Raw genomic sequence first — 19,272 nt, forward strand, 5'->3', positions numbered from 1 at the left:
TTCCGTTATCCATCTACCACCCTACAACCGCCCACCCGTCTAACCGTCTACCGGAATTTCTGATTTAATAGCGATTCAATTCAGTCCAATTGGTATTCTATCAGTGCATTGTCTCCTTTTTATCCGCCTCCTCCACCGCCTCTCCCCCTGCCCCCTTCCTCCCTAATTAACTCCTCCCATTCATCTTCCTGCAGAGCGTGCTCTGCCTGCATGGCCGCAGAGCAACGCAGAGAAGCTAACACAACGAGCCGTACTTGCGCCATTATTTTTAGCGTGTGCCCGATACACCAAACTTTCGCGGCAAGGCAAAGCCCTCCTCTTTCGCGATGGCTGTAATTGCGGGAGTAAACGGGTTACTACTGTCGCTCTGACTAATTGCTTGAACAGAAAACAGCCCCGGTAATTGCTGCGCTCGTGATTTGCTATCGATCGCAGTCTGAGACACTGGGCAGCAACACGCCTGACCACAGATCGCGATAATGTTTTTGGCCATTGGGATTCTATTAGCTGAGATTTTGTAGCAGCTTGCAAGCATAGCTCTTGCTTCCTTGGAACAGGCTGTCGAAACTGAAACAGCTGAACTACCGACCGGCTAATAAAAAAGGCGCGGCAATTTTCACGAGCCAGCCTGGATACTTCTGGTGGTAGGGGTGCGTCCACGATTCCATCTATGTGTGCCAAGGTCAGCAACTCTGGTAGGGGTTTTAAATTGAAAAACCTTGTTGATTTTTTCCAGTAAATTGTAATATGCCGCATGCGTTGTTTGCTGCCTAACAAAAAATTCAGGCCTAACAAAGTCTCCAGAAAAATATACTCTTACTCTTACGAAAAAAATACACTCTTACTAAATATACTCTTCGCTTGCTGTAAATGGCGCCGAGACGGGAAAGAAAGAGGAGGGGAGGAGCAGAACGGGAGAGGAGGTTGGCGGCGTTAGGGGACGGAGTGTTTGGGGGGTGCTTCCACCCCACGCCACTTTTTATCGAAAGTGTTTGCAAGTGAGAAGGTTCAGCTTTTTGTGCATTATTATAACACCCAATTTTCAGGTCCTACTTTTTTGTTCTTGTTGGATTTTCTTTCGTACTGTTAGCATGGGGAAGTTAGCATGTGGTTAGCATGGGGAACTTACACGTGGGGCAGTTCTATAGGGCGACTTCCCCACATCCTGGATCTTCCGGTGTCTGTCTAATTATTTTCAAGCGGTACGGCACCAATTGGACCTTTAAATTGAGGAGGAGGGAGAGGAAGTGTAAGTCGGCGAAAGTAGAAGAGGAAGCGTTTTAGGACAGAGTATAAGGGGAGGAGGGGACAGATAAAAATGGTGGGCGGGTGAAGTTAGTCTATTTCTTCAACACAATTTGTCACACAATTAGACGAAAGCTAGTATCATCCCATCGACAGTCACCAGAGATGGTTTCCGCCTTATTCGTTTTTCATTCATATTCAGCGGTCAGCGAAAACCTTACCCCATTAATGCATATCAATTAGCGAGGCAGTTTTGTTTCGTGAGACCGGGTAAGACCGTTTTATTTGGTCTAACTTTGGTGTTAGAAGCTTTTCAGAACCACTCCCAGCTCAAGGACTTCGTTGTGTTCACCGCACAGTACACTGCGCAGTGGCGCTTTCAGTGTGCCTGCTTCTTTAAGCTGGAGCTTGAACCCCTTGGTTGCCAAATTAATTTATTTTTGTCGGCTCATCATCAAGATTGCGGGCATAACGCCCACAGGGTTTACGGCCTGATCAGAAATGGTTTTATACTAAAATGATTGTAGTGTTCAAAGCGCCGAAGCTGCACCTGCACTATGAAGCGCGCCGTTGTGGAGGGGGACTCCGGATTAATTTCGACCACCTGGTGATCTTTGATGTGCGCTGAAATCTCGACACACGGGTGTTTTCGCTTTCCGCCTCCATCAGAAATGCGGCCGCCGCGGCCGGGAATCGAACCCGTCTCCTCTAGCTCAGCACCACAACGCCTTAACCACTGAGCCACCGTGGCAGGTTTTTATACTAAAATACCTTTAAATACTTTAAACTGTAACTCAGCTTACCGGTATTATATTGCCAACGGTGTATCGTTCCTTGCCCTTCCCTAGATGAGCTTAGTAAAATGTATTTTAGATACAACGTTCCGCGCTCCATACGGCCATCGAACATTCCATACGCTCCATCACAGAAAATCATCATTATCACAGAAAATCATCACAGAAAATCATACTCCATCACAAAAAGTCAAACGCTCCTACGGCCATCACAGGAAACCGCCGGCACCTCCGCAAGACAAAGTTTCCTTGTTTCTTTCGTACTCCACGGGTAGAGATTGATCTAACAGGTACTGGACGCCAAAATGTACTTGAAGCGCATTTCCGAGACTTTTACTTTGTAATAAACTACCAACAGTTACGTCCAAACATCGTGACACTTTATAGTTAAAGGGTACCGACAGTCAGTAAGGCGGGCGAATCTCAATCAGAGATCTCCGAACAGCTGGCACTTAGCTTGTGCGTAGCTCGCCGCAATTCCCCTAATTAGCGGCGGAACAACGTTAAGTTGCCCTACGGCCGCCAGCCTCCGAGCGCCAATCTGGGTCAGCGTGGGCGGCTGCCGGCGGGAACTGGCGGGCGACGCTTACCTCGACGCCCGCCAGTGGGCGCCACCTGCCTTTATTGATCTTGCGACAGCTGACGCCAGCGTAGCGAGAGGCACGGTAAGCTAACATACGGCAAAGTAGAGCGACGTGCTCCCACGCAACCTGCGAGCTACACGGCAGGCTGCTTCCCGCGCCATCTGCCAGCCAGTTTGCAACGCCGAACCCCCGCTGCGCTGTGCTGCGCGGGAATCTTCTGTACGCAGGCCAGGGATTTCTCTTTCAGTTGCATGTCGGTTTCGTGAGCGTCGTACGCCAATGCCGCTGCCGATTCGAATTGTGCAAGAGAGGATCTCGCGATTTTTCACGAGCGACGACAGGTGGCGAAGAGATCGTCTCATCTAAGAAAGCGTCGTTCGGGAAGGTCGGCGCGGGGTCACTTTTGACGCTCAACACGCGTAGAGTAGTGAAGCCGTTAGCTGAGCAACATCCGCTGGCCGCGCCTGCGCACGCCGGAGGCGGAGCGCTTCCGGAGAGGGAACTCCTTCCGTCCCCAGCGGCCGCTCCGCTGCGCACGCGCCCTGCCAGCGGCGCTAAAGAACACACGGCGCGCCGACGGTGTTGGTTCGGCGCCGCCAGTGGATGGCTTTGAGCAGGGTTCAGAGGGAATGCTGACCGGCGTCCCAATCGACGGAGGGGCAGCGCGGTTCACGATGTCTCCATATGGTGGCACCTGCGATTAGGTAAGCGCCCCGCCAGCGAGAAGCCCCCGCTGGGAGGCTACACGCCACGCTGCCGGCTGTTGCGGGAAAGCGTCCCTTGAACGGATCATTCGTTCGTTCAACCGTTATATGTAATACTTTGTCAGTGACGGTCTGTTGCTTGTGTCCTACTGAAAACGCCTGAAAAGAATGATCTAACAATACCTCCGTTATTGTTTTATTTTACCCGTTTTAGTCGCTGGTCCGAATCTATGCTTATAAATATATCTCAGATTACCTGTCCGCGTTAAGGAAATGAGTAACAGACGAGGCGGCTGTACTTTTCTGACAGCTGTTGCAAAACTTCATCGGCGGAAGTATAAAATACGAATTTTGACAATCTAACCCACCCTAATCGGACACAAAATTAATCGTGTAGTTCCTCAATCTGTGTACCGTTCGCAAAGCGCTGCTTGAATTTCTTCCACGACACATAATTTTTCTTCTCTCGCAAGTTAAATGTCAGCGACAGCCCTCCCTTCAAATATAAAAGCCTGATTTGAGTTGAGCGTTGCTTTCTTTCGTGACTGCGTAGGCTGTCAGGAGAAAAGTTCACACCGAAGCGACGTAGCATCCGATACCTTGACGACTCCGATTTGTAGTTTGAGAGAGCGTCGTGCACGGCCTTTTGATTGCTGCCGCGCGCGTACTCGAGCGGCGAGATGGTGCTGTCTTTCAGCGCGACGGGGGATCGTTTTACGCTGCTGTAAATTCGTTCACCCTCCTCCTTACCACCCCCTCGCTCTGCCCCCATCTTCTCCGAATCACGGCTACGCTGAAGCGCCGACGGAGTGAGTGGAAGAGGCTGGAGAGGCTGGAGAAGCTGGAGAGATGACTGCTCTGCGGAAAGTGGCTGGCACTCGAGCGCATAAAAGATGCTTGTTTCGGGAATGCCCGCGTCGCGGTGAATGCACCGCTCTCTTTCCCTGAAAGCAATTACTTCTGCCTGAGACAAAATGCGTGCTATTTGCGGACACGGCCCGAAAGGTCGATGTGTAGCTGACGTATGATTGGGTTTGTTTTCGTGTTTCTTTTTTCTCTTTTTGCTTTCCGTTGTTGGTGTTTAAAGAACGAGCTTCTTTTTTTTTTCTTAATCGAGATCACCTCTGGGTGCACGTGACACGGAGCTAGCAGCCCAACGGCAAATGTTTTCCAACGGCTTGGAATGTAACAAATAATTTTAAAAAAAAACTGGATATACGAAGCTGTAGAATTTTTTTTATCGTATACCGACTTCAGGAGCCGCACGAACGAGGGCGGGCGGTGTAAAAGATTCGATGTTATTGTTCATGGTTCTAGGAAGATTAGAAAACCTGAGCACCATAGCCTTTTGTTGATTACCAGAATATCTTGTTCAGTCGATTACTTTCCATACTTCTCTTATGAACCGTTATTATCAAAATTATTTTGTTTGAATAGTAACGTTAAAATGAGCCACGACATTTATTTATTTATTGTGCTCTGACTTCCAACTTCATTGTGATGCGACTGCTGAAAACTATATATATATATATATATATATATATATATATATATATATATATATATATATATATATATATATATATGCATACACAGGGCTGAGAACCCAAACAAATTATGGGGAAATGTAATTGCAGCGATGAACATATACAGAGGCAGGAGCAATATCGCACGGTAATAACGCAGGCCGCCGGTCCTTATCGCTATTTATTTGTTCATTTATTCTGTTTATTCCTTCCCAAATGTCCCCGCCAAAGGCTATTACGTATGTGGCGTGCTGTTTACATAGCAATAATTTTTTGGTTGCCTTCTCCTAAATCGGAAAGGTTAGAACTGCGTCAGTGATCAGACCGTTTTCACGTCTGCTGGGGAGCGGACAAAAAACGAAGAGCGATAGCGATGGGCGGTCGGCTGGGCAACATGCTATGAAGCAGCTTCTCGGCCGCTGATGCGAAACGAAAGCCGACCAACCGCGACAACAACCAACAACACAACTAAGCGAAAACGCTACACACAAGGTATATGAAAAGCACGAAGTCTTGCAATTTTGCAGTGTGTTAGCGCGGGATTTAAGTTGGGTGACTCCATCTAAATGCGCATGTCTTCATGAGGAAAAAGTAAGGATACAAGACAGCTCCTGCGTGTCCCAGCTTTTACTGGTTACTGGGCGTGTCGTATTTGTGCTATATTTATATGTACTGTGTTTTTCTTTACATTTTTACAAAGGTGCAAGCTATGCAAGAGGGCGGGGTCATAAGTTCTTATGTTTCACATAAGGTCCCCAAAAAGCATGGGTGCTACTTTTACTATATATATATATATATATATATATATATATATATATATATATATATATATATATATATATATAGTGAGGGAGACGATACCGTTTGTCCAGTTTCTTAGATTATTTAATACTCAACAGTTCCAAAAGGAGGACCTTTCTTCTTCGGGGGTTGTCTAAGAAACTGGACAAACGCTATCGTCTCCCTCACTATGCTCTACGCTGACCCATTGACGAAGAAACCTGACCAATATATATATATATATATATATATATATATAATTACTCACGTTAATATATGCCAAAGTGTAGTATATATGTACGGAAGAACGTTATAAACAAAGATGACGTAATTGACAGTCGAGTACAGAGTTCTGGCGCAGGAAAAGCTACCGATATTCTCGTGACATTTAGCGGCATTAAGAAATTTTCCGCACTAAGATTGAACAATAAACGCGTAAATGGAGGCACGCGAGGGTATTTAATGTTGTAAATAGGACGACAAGTAACTCAATTACCTGGAAAAAATTTTATTTGTAATGTCGGTAAAGTGGAACAGGAAAAGGTAAGTGCAGAGGACAGTACCCTAGGGCACGCCCCAAGTAACGGGTAGCGAAGTGGAGGAGTTCTTTTCAGTGTAAACATATTGCTAGAAGTAAGACATCAACAACCACACGTTTAATTGGGGTAACAGTTTACAAAACGTTTTGTGCAATTCTTATATTTTAATGGTACAAAGGTAGCTGGAGAAAAGTAGAACAGAATGACGTTTACGGGTTGAATATATTCTGCCCTGATAATTGAAGCTGCCGTAATCTTGTCGATCAACTTGATTTTGCCAAGTTGTGCTGGCATTCAGGTTTGTTTCAGTTTAATGTAATCTAGTTTATGTAAAGCGATATTAACCAAGACAATGAAGAAACGCGTACGTGACAGGTAACGTACTGCATGTTATCGCATTACGATGCACGAGTCGAGATGCTGCGATGCGTATTCCAATAATTACTGTCGCAGCATAGCGTCCATTCCTGCCGCAGAAAAACCAAGTGCGCTAGGGTACATCCTACAGAGGTATATCGAGCCGCGATTCGATGAACATGCGAGCAGTGTTTATTCACTTAACGTCCCGCATGAAGGCGACAGGCGGGAAACGTGTCAACAAACCGCCGTCGCGTGTTTTCATAGCGCAGCAGCAGTGAAGGCGATCTCGGTGAATGTAGGTGGAAAAAATATAATCTGTACTTCTTTTTCCCGGACAGGCAGCTAAGTGAACTGGTTTTACCCGCGCTGCTTTTAAAGGATTTAAAGTTAAAGCAAAGCGGGCCAGGCGCAACGCGCTAGCTTTGCTTCGACAGCTCGTTTATCAAAATTGCTCTCCACAACAGAGGATTTAATGCTCAAAACAAAAATACAGGAACCTTTAAGAGAACGCTTTCCCCGCCCCATGCTCCATAGAAAGTTGATGTTAACACAAAATAAAATGTTGCTATACCACAACAGGGATTTGAACTAAATTTGCCCGGTTTATAATGTAGTTTAATGCGCCGCAATGCACCTGCTATAGCTCCCACGGTTGTTCGAAATGTTAAAAAAGGAAAGTCTGAATAATTTTTAACAATTTTGTAGTGACTGCTTATTTCAGAAGCTTTACGTCGTTAGTACCCATGTGGGGAGGGAGGGGTGCACCAGGAGTTACTTCGTTGCTTAACATGAAGCCAAGTTTATAAGAGACGTACTGGTTCGATGGTCACTTAGTTCATCGGCTCGAAAATAAGACAATATGCTGTTCATATTTATATGCTGACATTACGCCCTATATTCGCTCATACAGAGAGGAGCTTGGCAACCATTTTCATATCGCACATTAAAAATACAACAGAAAATTGTCGTACTTTCATGCACTCTAAAAGGTACGAGCGGAAAACGAAAGTGTATAATTTTGAACCCATTCCCTCTATAATGCCCTAGGGCCTCGAGGACAGTCGAATCAATAAAATAAATACATAAGTAAAAATAAAGCCACACAAAAAGAGCACAGCAAAATAGCAGGTGTGCGCCCCTCCGGCAATACAGAGCTGAGTCTGGACGTAAATAATGCATGCGATAGAAGCCGAAATACTCCAAGTTTTTTCTCTTTTCGTTATGATTTTTTCAGCGTATGTGGCAGTGAATTCTGACAACAAAGGCCGGGGTCATGTCACACGGCACAGCTGATATTGCTCCGCAAAAAAAAAAAAAAAAGTTATAGGAAAGGAAGACAGTGGTATTGTCGGAAAGCGCGGTACATCCTAAACACATATGGCGTAAACTTATGAGGCTGACTCGAGGGACATCTGTTTCGCTTCGAAACGGCTGCTATAGTCAAACAGAAATAACTGCGAGAACAGCACGAGAAGAAAATAACACTTAAATGAAAAACGACTGCATTCAATAATGCGATTCGCAACCGTTTCCACGAGTTTGTGGTAGACAAGTAACTCTCTTCGGGATTTTTCTCGCTTATATATAGCGTTTTGTTTTAACAGGCTGCGAACCGTGTAGATGCGTGCGAGGTGAAAAAAAAAATAAAGGAAAAGGTTATTTTCCCCCAGCAAGCATGCTTCACGTTATCGTTGATTTTTTTTAGCCATGTTCGCTCAGTATCTCCTCTACTGGTTGAATCAGGATGCTGTGATTGACTAAACCATTCGCATGGTTCAAATGGGCAAAAACTCAGATCATATGCGTGTCATTTCTTAGGCTCCGATCGTTCCTCAATTGGTTTTTTAACACGACGTGAGACCATTATTATTTATTCCCTGTAGAGCTTAAGACTGCACCACGACCTAAGAGACATTACTCAATGCTGTGACAGTCGAACCCGTGACCTCATACCCGGCACACAGGGTTCATACGCGATTTCGGTAATTAATAGCTTAAATGTAGGGTTCTGTGTCTATTTTTCTCTATTATAATTTTAACGCCGCATCATTTTTCGAAGTTTATTTTAGAACGAACAAGGTCCTTTTTTATTTTTTCTGCGTGGTGAGCGTGAATTGAAAATGAAGTTTTACCAAACTGTCCCAGTAAAATAGCCGTTCAGTGAATTCGGAGCAAAATTCAAAGTGTGGCTATCTCTTTGTCTTTTTAATCGTAACAAAGGGAGTGTAACTCTACCGAGTTTCTTTAGACTCGGCTTAGTGTAGACCAAATGCACCTACCGAAAGAAAGTTCGACAAACCTGCAAAGTTAATGGCTGCCTCTAAAATGTCTGCCTAAAACACCTCTACATATAATAAATTTCAAATAATATATTGGTCGTATTGGTGATTACTAAGCTCTACAAATAGCACACGCCCAAAGGTATCGTATTGGAAAGTTTTTAACTTGCGAACAAGAAAAAACCTAAACATTACTCATTTTTCAACACGCCGCCAACTGCGTTGTTCCAATGCCATATAAACGCTCACATGTGTGCGTTTTTACTTTTCTTTTAAAACCTTTGAACAATAACCGTTATTTTGGTTAATTTTAAGCTTTGTGCTCCGAAAAAAAAAAGTTTTTTTCGTCGTTTTCACTACAATGTGAAAGGTGGGAATGTTAGGTGGACTGGAAAAGTTAGTGGCGAGCCCACGGCGACACTTCAGGCGAAACTTAGCCACCTAGCGGCATCACAAGGCAACCAGTTATGACGTGCATCTGTACTCAGGCGACGACGAGCGCACACTTGCATCGAACTCTACTGGACATCGACACGCTCGAATGCAGATGTCACCCGCTGAAACGCGAATTTTGAATAGTCCATGCAGCGTAATCTTATCGTGCTTGTATTCGCGTTGTGTAACTGGAGACGCCGATTCCGTTTATGAGCTGCGAAGAACCCTGGCAAGAACTGCGGAGCCACCTGAGGTATCTCTTATGATGTGAAAATGCGGGAGCATCTCTTCTGAGTTACGCCATCGAGTTATTTTGCTCACTTTAGTACCGCTGAGTTTAGTGTTGAGTGTGTACGATGTCGCAAAACACGCAAAACCACGAACCGTCTATATTTCGACCTTTTAGCAGAGAATTGCCACGGGCGGCTACGTTTAAGCTGCCCACTGGACAAAACGTGGATGCAGACGATGATGAACTCGTTTTCCCAACCGCCGCTCCTGCGTTTCTGCACCTCAGCTTAAAATTACGCGCCTGTGGCGAGTGAGTCACCCTCCATTCACAATCTTGCCGACAGGTTCCAGTCACGCTGTTTCGCCACGTGCCTCTGGGGACGCCGCGTTTTTCGCCAACTGAGCTCAGTAACGTGCGAGTGATGCAAAGGAATAAATATATCGTAGTCTGTTTTAGGCACCCTTCTAAAGGAGGGCAATTTGTCAACCACCGGTGCCACACGGCATCCATCAGAACCACATCCGTTTTCTCTGCTGCTGCTCCTGTCTAAAGGAAAATTGTTCAGGGAACTTTAGACTTCTTATGTGCTTTGAAGGTAAAAGCATTAATGCTTCCCCTGGCGATACATATCAAAAGCTTCTTTACTGCTATATCGTGCTTGCACGTGTCTTCCTTCACTTTGTTCCTTCGTTTGTGGCGCGAATTACATGGGCAATTGAATTAACGCTTACAGCGCGAACAATTAGACCAAGGACGCAAGAGAGTGGCTATACACGGACACTCTCAGCCACTCTCTTTCGTCGTTCGTCTGATTGTTCGCGCTGTAAGCATTAATTCAGCGGAGTACCAACTCGCCCAAACTCTCACGTTACTTGGACAAATAGATTCGCGATACTTCACACCTGTAATCTTCCCCAAAGTCAGAGTTCTCCGTGGGAGGAGGAGGAGGAGGAGGAGGATTAAAAACTTCATTGTGAGCCTGGTGATGCGGGAGTGGCCCCTTAGTCCAGAAGAGCGCACCTCTTCCACTCGCGTGCCGCCACGATCGCTTGTCGGGGGATATGACGTCAGCGCCCGACGCACTAGCCTAACCCTCGTTTCGCCGCTGGAAACGTGCTCACGCAGCTTGGCAGTAATGCACTCGGGTCCTTCTTTGAATACCCTGGTTCGGTTTCTATACGAACTGCAACGCACCCAATTTTCTTTTGAACTAGTTCATTTATTTTATCAAAATTAATCTACATACGCACTATGGCACGAATGACGAGGTTTTTGCAAGTGTTTTGTACTATTTGCAGCGGCGGTCATTTTCTGTGCCGAACAACAACGCCGTTTTCTTTCACGAAGGAGAAGTTCTGGCTTTCGCCTTTATACGCATTCGCTTGGTTCTGCAGCAGCCCCGAACGAATACATTACTCTCACTATTTTTTTGCGTACATTTATGCTCCCTCTTTCTCTTAGAGAGTGTTAATTCACGTCACGTCTTTAGTTTCAAGCGGCTCCAACTACTCTGTTGCGAATTTCTCCGCATTTAAATTCATATCGTCTCCGCCCTGCCGCATCCTGTTTCGCAGTTGATGTCTACAGCCTTTTTTATTCAAACGACCGCCTGTCTTTAATTCATGTTTCGAAGTAGTTTGTTAAGGTTAGTATTGAATCTTCTCTCCCGACGTGCACGGGGACACCGACAGGATGTTAGCTTTGTCCAAGATTTCAGTTTCACCGACACGTAAGCCGTGCACGCACCACCACCGTCTTATTCGAACAATGGCTGTACCTTTCGAGGATTTATTCACGTCGCGTATTTGGCTGCTGGCCACTTCACAAAATCGATTACGGAGAAGCCCGGGCACTTCGCGATGCGTGTCCTGGAGCACGAGGTAACTGTGCCGGGACTTCGAGGGCTCGCTTTAGAATCAGATGCGCGTAAATCTTTCGAAACGTTTCAGGAGACCCAGTGCCGGCCTTCCAACGTCTGTCCTGGGTAAGATCGCGAGTGGTCTCTTTGGAACCACTTTGTCTTCAGACATGGGCTTGTCTCAAATTGGTTACTGGACGCTGATAATCACCGAAATATTTCAAAGGTACCACCAACGCTCTTTACTCATCTCTGAGTGGAGAAACAACATTATTTCGGCATCACAGTTTTGCAAACTAGCCCCTTTTGAAAATGCTCATGCAATAATCCTGAAAGGTACGTGTAATTATTCCCATAGCTTGGTCCATCCACGGTGGTAATTGCTTTCAATCTATTCTTATCAAGGTCATGAGCGATTAATCGATGATCATTTGACATCGGCATGCTATCAAATTCTATCGGCTTGCTTTCGAACTACCGACCCATTTCAATTATTCCAGTCTTCTCAAAATACATCGAAAAGCTTATAAACGAAAGGATGACAAGTTTTTGTGACAAGCATGAAATCATAACGACAAGCCAGTTCGGTTTTAGAAAACGCCAGACCTCAGAATTAGCATTGTTAACACAGAAATAATTAATTTTGGGTGCGGTTGAAAGCAAATTGCTGGCACTTGGCATCTCTAGAGACTTTTCTGAGGCTTTTGATCGCATTAATCATGACGCCTTAATGAGAAAGCTCGACATTTTTGGTTTCCGGGGGATATTTTTGGACTTAATCACAAGCTTTTGCAGCACCGTAAACAGTATGCTACTATTAATAATAAGACACCATGCACTCAACAAATAAAACGTGGTGTACCTCAAGGTAGCATTGTGGATTCTTGCTCTTTACCCTCTACATAAATGCCGGAGTCAATATTCAAAGCTGCCGTAGAAAAACTTCTGCACTGATTATTTTTGTGTCGTGTATGCGATTATCTTTAGTGGTGTTATCTACTTCGTTGGTTGGCATTGTATGCTTTTTATCAACAGAGCGTGCTTGATACCCTCTGTATTCGTGATACGCTTGTTCGGTAGTATTTTTTTCTGTTTGTTGTTCGGCTGTTGTGTAATTTTTGTGCTTCAACACCCCTCATGTAAAACCCCACCCATTGGTGTCTTTGAGGCATCTGTAAATAAATAAATAAATGTAAAAAATAAATAAATACCGATTCAGCCGAATTTATAATTTACGTGGTGATACCAGCGTATTTTTTACGTCAGCAAATGCTTTCAATTTAATATATAGGGACAATGATGTTTCAAATGATCTTCATAATTGGAGCCTTGCTAATTCTTTAATCATTAGCGTAGCAAAAACAAAAGCTGTCCTTTTCAGAGCGAGAAACAAGATAATTAATATCCATGATAGTTCAATAATTGGTACATTTCCTTTTGAAATAGTTCCTACCGTCAAAAACCTGGGAATGATTTCTGATGAAAATTTGCCCCGGGAAAACCATGTTAACTCAGTTGCGAGCAAAATGTCTCCGGTTGCTCGTATTCTTACAAAACTGCGTTCCCTTTTGACTACGAGCATTAAGTTGGTGATCTTATTCCCTGTTTTTGTCGCATTTACAGCACTGCCACCTAGTTAGGGGACGCACCACTACATCAAACTTGAACAAACTATTCTTGCTACAAAAAAGGCCGTACGCGCAATTACTAATTCTATATATGATGCCAACACCGACCCACTTTTCAAGCAGATAAGAATTGCAACAGTGTAATGTATCGACAACATTTTAGTCAAACGGCACAGGGCAGCAAAAATACAACATAAAAATCCCTACCAACAACTCTCCAACTTAACTTTACATACGAATAGCTACAATACACGACGTACTGAAAAATAGCAAATTCCACGCGCACGCACTAACTATGGTTTTCAGATGTTGCAGCATGCGCTACCAACTCTTCTAAACACAGGTGCACTATAATCGCGCAAATGAATAATAGTGCACGCCTTTCAAATAGTAGAGTTTGGAAATTACCCGTAACGTTTCGGTTTTCTTCCTCTTTCTTGTTACCCTGGTTTCTTGCATGTTTTCTGTATTTTGCACTTGTTGCTTTATGATTGCCAGCGTTTTGTTCAATTCTTCGGTCTATCTTTTCGGCACGTACACTGTGTTTATTGCAAACAATATCTCAGCTATATTCCGCGAAGAAAATTTTGCTGTATTTTTTTGTATCTCCTGTGATGTAAACCTTGCTCGCATATCTTGTTCTTTAAACCAATTTATTGGTTATGTGCTACTCCTGCTACTAAACACCCTTGTTTGTTTGACTGCAAACAAACACCCCACAAAGGGCCACAGACCCTCGTCAATCCCAATCGTTTGAGGCTTTTTGTCTGTGCCCCGGACATCTGTAACACGTTTTATGTCGAATAAAGAATGATTGATTGAATGATTGATAAATTTAAAAAAAAAATGTTGGCTCCAGCCTTTAAGGGAAATAAATGCAGACAAAAAAGGGGGGGTGCGATTGCTGAGGACGCGTAATACGGAGGGTGGACAGGAGATCGATTTCCCTGATAGCAGGCGGTATGCCCCGGTACATGGCGATATAACAAGGGTATAAAACAAGTCGGCCCAAAAAACGGATTGGGATGGCGCAGGACAGAAGCTTTTGGATGTCCTTCGTGTAAACCTGTGCCTTCCGGTGGAGATTAGGATGACGATGTGACGGCGACGACTACGCGAGTTAATACATTGATTACGATTATTATTAACACGAAAGTGTTTTACTCCGGGATACACGAAGATGTCACTGACGTCGTATCCGTCACGGAAATTACGCCAGTAAAATTAGCAAGCGGCCTGTAAAGGGTGCACCCCTGCGCACAGGGTCTTCTTGCGGGGAAGCAACCTTTAGTACTGAAGAGTACGGTATACTTAGGGTTGTTCGTTTTCGGGTTTTATACTTTAACAAGGAAGAGTTTTACGCCGTGATACACCAAGGTCATATCCGTCACGGAAATGACGCCAGTACACCTTTGCCGAAGCGACCCGCCAGCAGGACGTCAGTCGCTAAGCGCACCCTCAAGTCAGCCGCCGACCCGCAAATCAAGCTCAGCTCCAGATTTCGCTGCACTTTTCACTTTCGTGTTTTACCTATTCTTATGACAGAGGAATCAACCACAGTTTATTATTCTTATATTATTATTATTATTATTATTATTATTATTATTATTATTATTATTATTATTATTATTACATCGTTCGTGCGCCAGCACAGAGGATTGATTGATTGATTGATTGATTGATTGATTGATTGATTGATTGATTGATTGATTGATTGATTGATTGATTGATTGATTGAAAAAAACGGACGGGGGAGTGAGCGTATCCGAGGCGTAGAAGCACCATGTGCGGACACGCTGTTGACGCTGATGAGGGCCGTCGCGTTCCGTCCTCTTTGCACAGCTGTCGAAACGTTCCCCAACGAGTGACGATACGGGCGGCGTTAATACGCCGCCTTTCTTTTGGTTTTACGAGAGCCGGGCTGTGTGTGCGCAGGAGATATGAATTCGTTGAGCACGTTTCGCACGGGCGAAAGCCAAGTGCGAGCCACCGCCGGTGACACCTGACGCGCCGCCCGCTACTTTCGCGCCCTGTCGACGCTCCCGCGCCTAGGCCGCCTCGCATCTATCGACCGACTGTGCCCGTTGCTGACGACCTCGTGGCTATGGCCATCGATGGGGATTCTGGCTCTAGCCGGTGGGGACTGTGGCGTTTATTGAATGCCGCAGAGCGCGTCCTGTGTCCACGGCGCCTTTGGGCGACATCGCCACATCTCCCCTTGCGGTGAGCTCGTAGCAGACATAACACGAAAAAGCACGCCAAACGCGCCGCTGTAGGTGGGAGTTTGTCCTGTAGGCTCTGTTTATTTCCGCTGTGGCGAAACCAGGGTTTGAACATGCCTTAAACGGAAGGTTATGTTCTAGTTGTACTTTTACGCGCCTAAGCCATAAGAAAAGAATGATAGGGGCGCTAAGCAGACGGAGACGAAGTAGAAACACACACCACATACAGGCGCCTGTACGTGGTGTGTGTTTCTACTTCGTCTCCGTCTGGTTAGCGCCCCTTTTACTGTTTCCAATAAGCATGAACCAACAAGTTTTGTTAAGCTATAAACTTGGGCAAAGGGGAGCGCCATTTGTTACGGATCCATCTAGTCCACCTGAAAATAGCTATCGTGTGCCGAAATCTCGAGCACATGGCCTGAAACCGAACCCGCGACCTCGTGCCCAGCCTTGAGCGAGAAATGTCCAGTTAGCGTTGAACGGCCTCGTGGTCAGCTGGAATGTCGACAGTCGACAGCCAATCTGAACAACCAGAAACCAAACTACGCTTTCACGGGGACTCCTCGAGTCGCTAAGAAGCATGGGTGTTCATTCCGCTCAGAACATTGTAGTACAAACGTATTAATTTTTCCGAGGAACTAGCTCTGGTGTATTTCGCTAATCCACTTCGATTATCTAAAATAAGCCTCATGAAAACGTCATCAAATTAAATACCTTTCCATCCAAAACTGTTTTCTGTTTGATCACCTGATAATCTGGATATGTAAGAACAACTTTTTTTCTGAAGCGTGGTTTAAGTACGAGATGAGCCACCGTAAGTTCCAAATTAAAGGATGCCCAGGTATAGAAAATTACACCCTTGTGGAGCGCACATTTCACCAAAAACATTTCACAAGGCGCCTGGAGAGATAGCTTGCTTGAATCCCCAGGCTATGGTTCCCCATCGCTTCATGTGCACACGAAGGCATGATAATAGGCTATAGAGTCGCTCATAGCTTACTGTCGCCCCCCTGAAAGCACACAGCAAAACATCTAGATTATACACGCAGCAACATAAAAATGGCAGGAACGTCGTAAGACGTTTCTCGTTTTTAGTGCCCTCTGCATCGCGAAGTTTAGTACGAGGCTGTGTTCGCGATATATTAATCCCGCGCATAAAAGGTCGTTTATAGTGGCCACTACCAAGATGTAGAAGCCTGCGAGCCTTGTGTTTGCTCCAGTTTCCAATCTTACGCAATCCTCCACGTCACGCTTCCCTTTGTAACGTCCATTAATGTGGACAATCGTTGATGCTTGCACCCCTCAGAAAAGCGTAATTCGATCATCCGTGTCGCTTTGAGAACCTACAGCTTCGACGCCTTGTCCTTTAGCAGCTGAACCGGGCTATCGTGTTTTCTCCTGTTTGGCGGCTTTAAAGCAGGTTGGATCTATAAGCAGCGACGAAGCATTGTGTTTTCACGCCATACTCAGGTGCCCTTATGATATATATGCAAAAAATACATGTGTGCGGACGCCCTACGGTCTAGTAAATGCCTTGATCACGTATAATTACTTTATCTCCCGTGCACGCGCTGACCCCGGCGCGGCACTGTAAATGGCCATCGCGCTATGCAGGCGGCTTTGCTCTCTTGAAAGAAATTGCTCTGGCTTCTTCTCGCAAAAACGGACACAAAAGAACGGGAAACTTGACGTGAAGACGGCGCACATCAAAGTGTACGTGCACCGTCTTCAAGTCAAAACGTAGGCTTTTTTTCTGTCCATTTAGTACCCAGCCCAATTTCTTTCAAAATATATTACACTAACTAGCCCGACAACAAGCATTGTCGGTCGCCTTTGCTCGAACGCCGGCTCAACGTGTATGTAAATGTCACGTGTGCATTGTAGCGGCGAAATTGATTATTCTTAATCTGTAGGATAGAACTATGAGTTCTGTTACGTCAGTCTTCTTAGTGGTCATTGTGTATAGTTTATGCGATGCCCAGCCATATTTTTAAAGGCTTTTTATATTTTGGTTTTCTCTCTATCTCCGTCCTTCCTTCTCGCCCTTTTTGTTCCTTTCATTATTGCCTCCGATCATGCTTTCTTTTCGTGCATCTTCGTTAACGTTGTCCTCTATTGAACTTGTACTCATCTGTGTACCAGCAATAAGGCCTCACGGCTATTCCTGGGCACAGCAAACAAAACTATTGATTGATTGATTGATTGATTGATTGATTGATTGATTGATTGATTGATTGATTGATTGATTGATTGATTGATTGATTGATTGATTGATTGATTGATTGATTGATTGTGTCTATAGTGGATCGCCGCAACGTAAAATTGAACGCATTAATCTTCTTTACTCCCAGGATGTAATCATGAGGACGTTCCTGCCACATTTGCTGAGAGGTTTCAAGCAGCATATAGGCACACTTGTAAAGCTTCCTCCTCTCCCATATCCAATTCGTGGGGTAATACACCGAACACGGCAATTATTGGGGAGGACAACGTGTGAGTGCGTGCGTGCGCGTTTAACAAGCGTTGCTGAACCTCGTCAAGAAATTTAATTACGTCTTCATCACACGGGTTAAGCACGAACAAAATAAGAAGGGGCAAAGCGTAGGAATTAGGAATCTAAAAAGTATAATAGCGGACGCGCCAACGAGTGCTTATGATAGCCAGACACACATAAAAGGATATGGTGAGGGGATATTTCTTACACGTAATTTGGGCATTCACTATAGTCGGTGCACAAACTATCCAGTGATCCTGCTTCGCTGCTGGGAGTACTCTGCTTTACGGCCAGCGGGCTCGCAAGAGGTTGAGTGACGCAGCGGTCGAAAAATCGTTTTACCGCGTTCACTGTACAAAGTATATCGATTCGATTCGTCCGTTATGTACGAACTTTGCAGAGCTCGCAGCAGACTGATGGTCATCGAACGTGCGCGGCAAAAGCGGCGCCGGCCAAAAGTCGGCACAAAGTGCCCGCGAAAAGAATGCCAGAATAAAGGACAGTCAGAGAGACGGAGATTGCTCGAACAAGACCAATTTATTATACTCGCTTGGAACTGAGCCTGCGGACAGCTCTGAAGGCCACCAACCACCCGTCAGACACGTCGGGGAGCAATAGCGAGGCCGCGAACAATCGTCCGCACGGAAGCTAGGTAGCACGGAGCACTAAGAAGCCGTCTCAGAATTCTCGCTCACCCGACGACCTTTGACTCAACGCTGTTTTGGCAGAGTGATTTATCGGCCAACCTACTAGCTCGTAATGTCCGAGCACGTAGTCGGTCGCTCATTTACCGCGAACACACATATCATTTGGGCTTTTGGCTGTAACTTTACGAAAAATGCGCCTGGCGAGCTGATTTAACTTGTCAATCCTTCGGAACAGCAACGCGATAACGCGAGCACTGCCTTTAATGAGTCAGCTTGTCGCGGAAGTTAGCTAGGTTTGTTTTGCTTGCATGTGCCTCAGCGCGCGCGGCCGCCCCGGCGCCGAAGAAAAAGGGAACGTTTATAACTGTAGAACCATTGAAGCTACGAGGTTGAAATTTGGTGCAAAGGTGCTCTAGAACTGTATGAAAGAGAGTAAGGATTAGACAGACATGGCAGATTTCCTGACCGAAATGTGAAAATACAGGTATGCACGCATAAATATTCAGTTACAAAGAAGCCAGTTCTGAGAAGCAGATACGATAACATCCGTGTACATGATATTTCAGCGCAAGTTAAAGAACAGAGTGCGGTGTTAATGCTCATCATTTTATATAAATTAAAAATACTTCATATATTAAATAAAAATCCCCGGTATCAGCATAATGGCACAGCGAAACCCTGCTTCAGAATCAGTGCCGTAGCAAACCACTTGGCGACCTCCAAAGCAAATGCTCTCTCTTCGTACAATTCTTTTGCGCTGTTAATCTCACCGCGGCAACCAGCAAACAGTCGAAAGTCGCGGCACAGGAAACAACCCTGTTCGTAAGCACCATTTGTTTCCTCGTGCGTTTGCACACGTATGCCGCAGGAGTTACAGACGTTTTTGCTCACAACATTTTTGTACATAACCAGGATGTCCGCCACACGCTGTGAATTTGAGTTGAA

The 19,272-nt window shown here is 45.2% G+C and overlaps 1 protein-coding gene across 3 annotated transcripts in view; it reads left to right on the top strand.

The window, feature by feature from the left end:
- The first annotated feature begins 3,056 nt into the window (after positions 1-3,056).
- The window catches only part of LOC144152460 (solute carrier family 12 member 8), a 70,412-nt gene continuing 54,196 nt past the window's right edge, over positions 3,057-19,272 (top strand). The window contains exon 1 of one of the 3 annotated variants that reach the window (XM_077683730.1): positions 3,057-3,327. The gene's annotated coding sequence lies outside the window, so the exon portion shown is untranslated. The remainder of the gene's footprint in view (positions 3,328-19,272) is intronic. The other 2 variants (XM_077683731.1, XM_077683728.1) reach the window with 2 other exon arrangements.

Source organism: Haemaphysalis longicornis, unplaced genomic scaffold, assembly GCF_048455015.1.
Source record: "Haemaphysalis longicornis isolate Haplotype H1 unplaced genomic scaffold, Haemaphysalis longicornis Haplotype H1 scaffold_9, whole genome shotgun sequence".
Classification (NCBI taxonomy): domain Eukaryota; kingdom Metazoa; phylum Arthropoda; class Arachnida; order Ixodida; family Ixodidae; genus Haemaphysalis; species Haemaphysalis longicornis.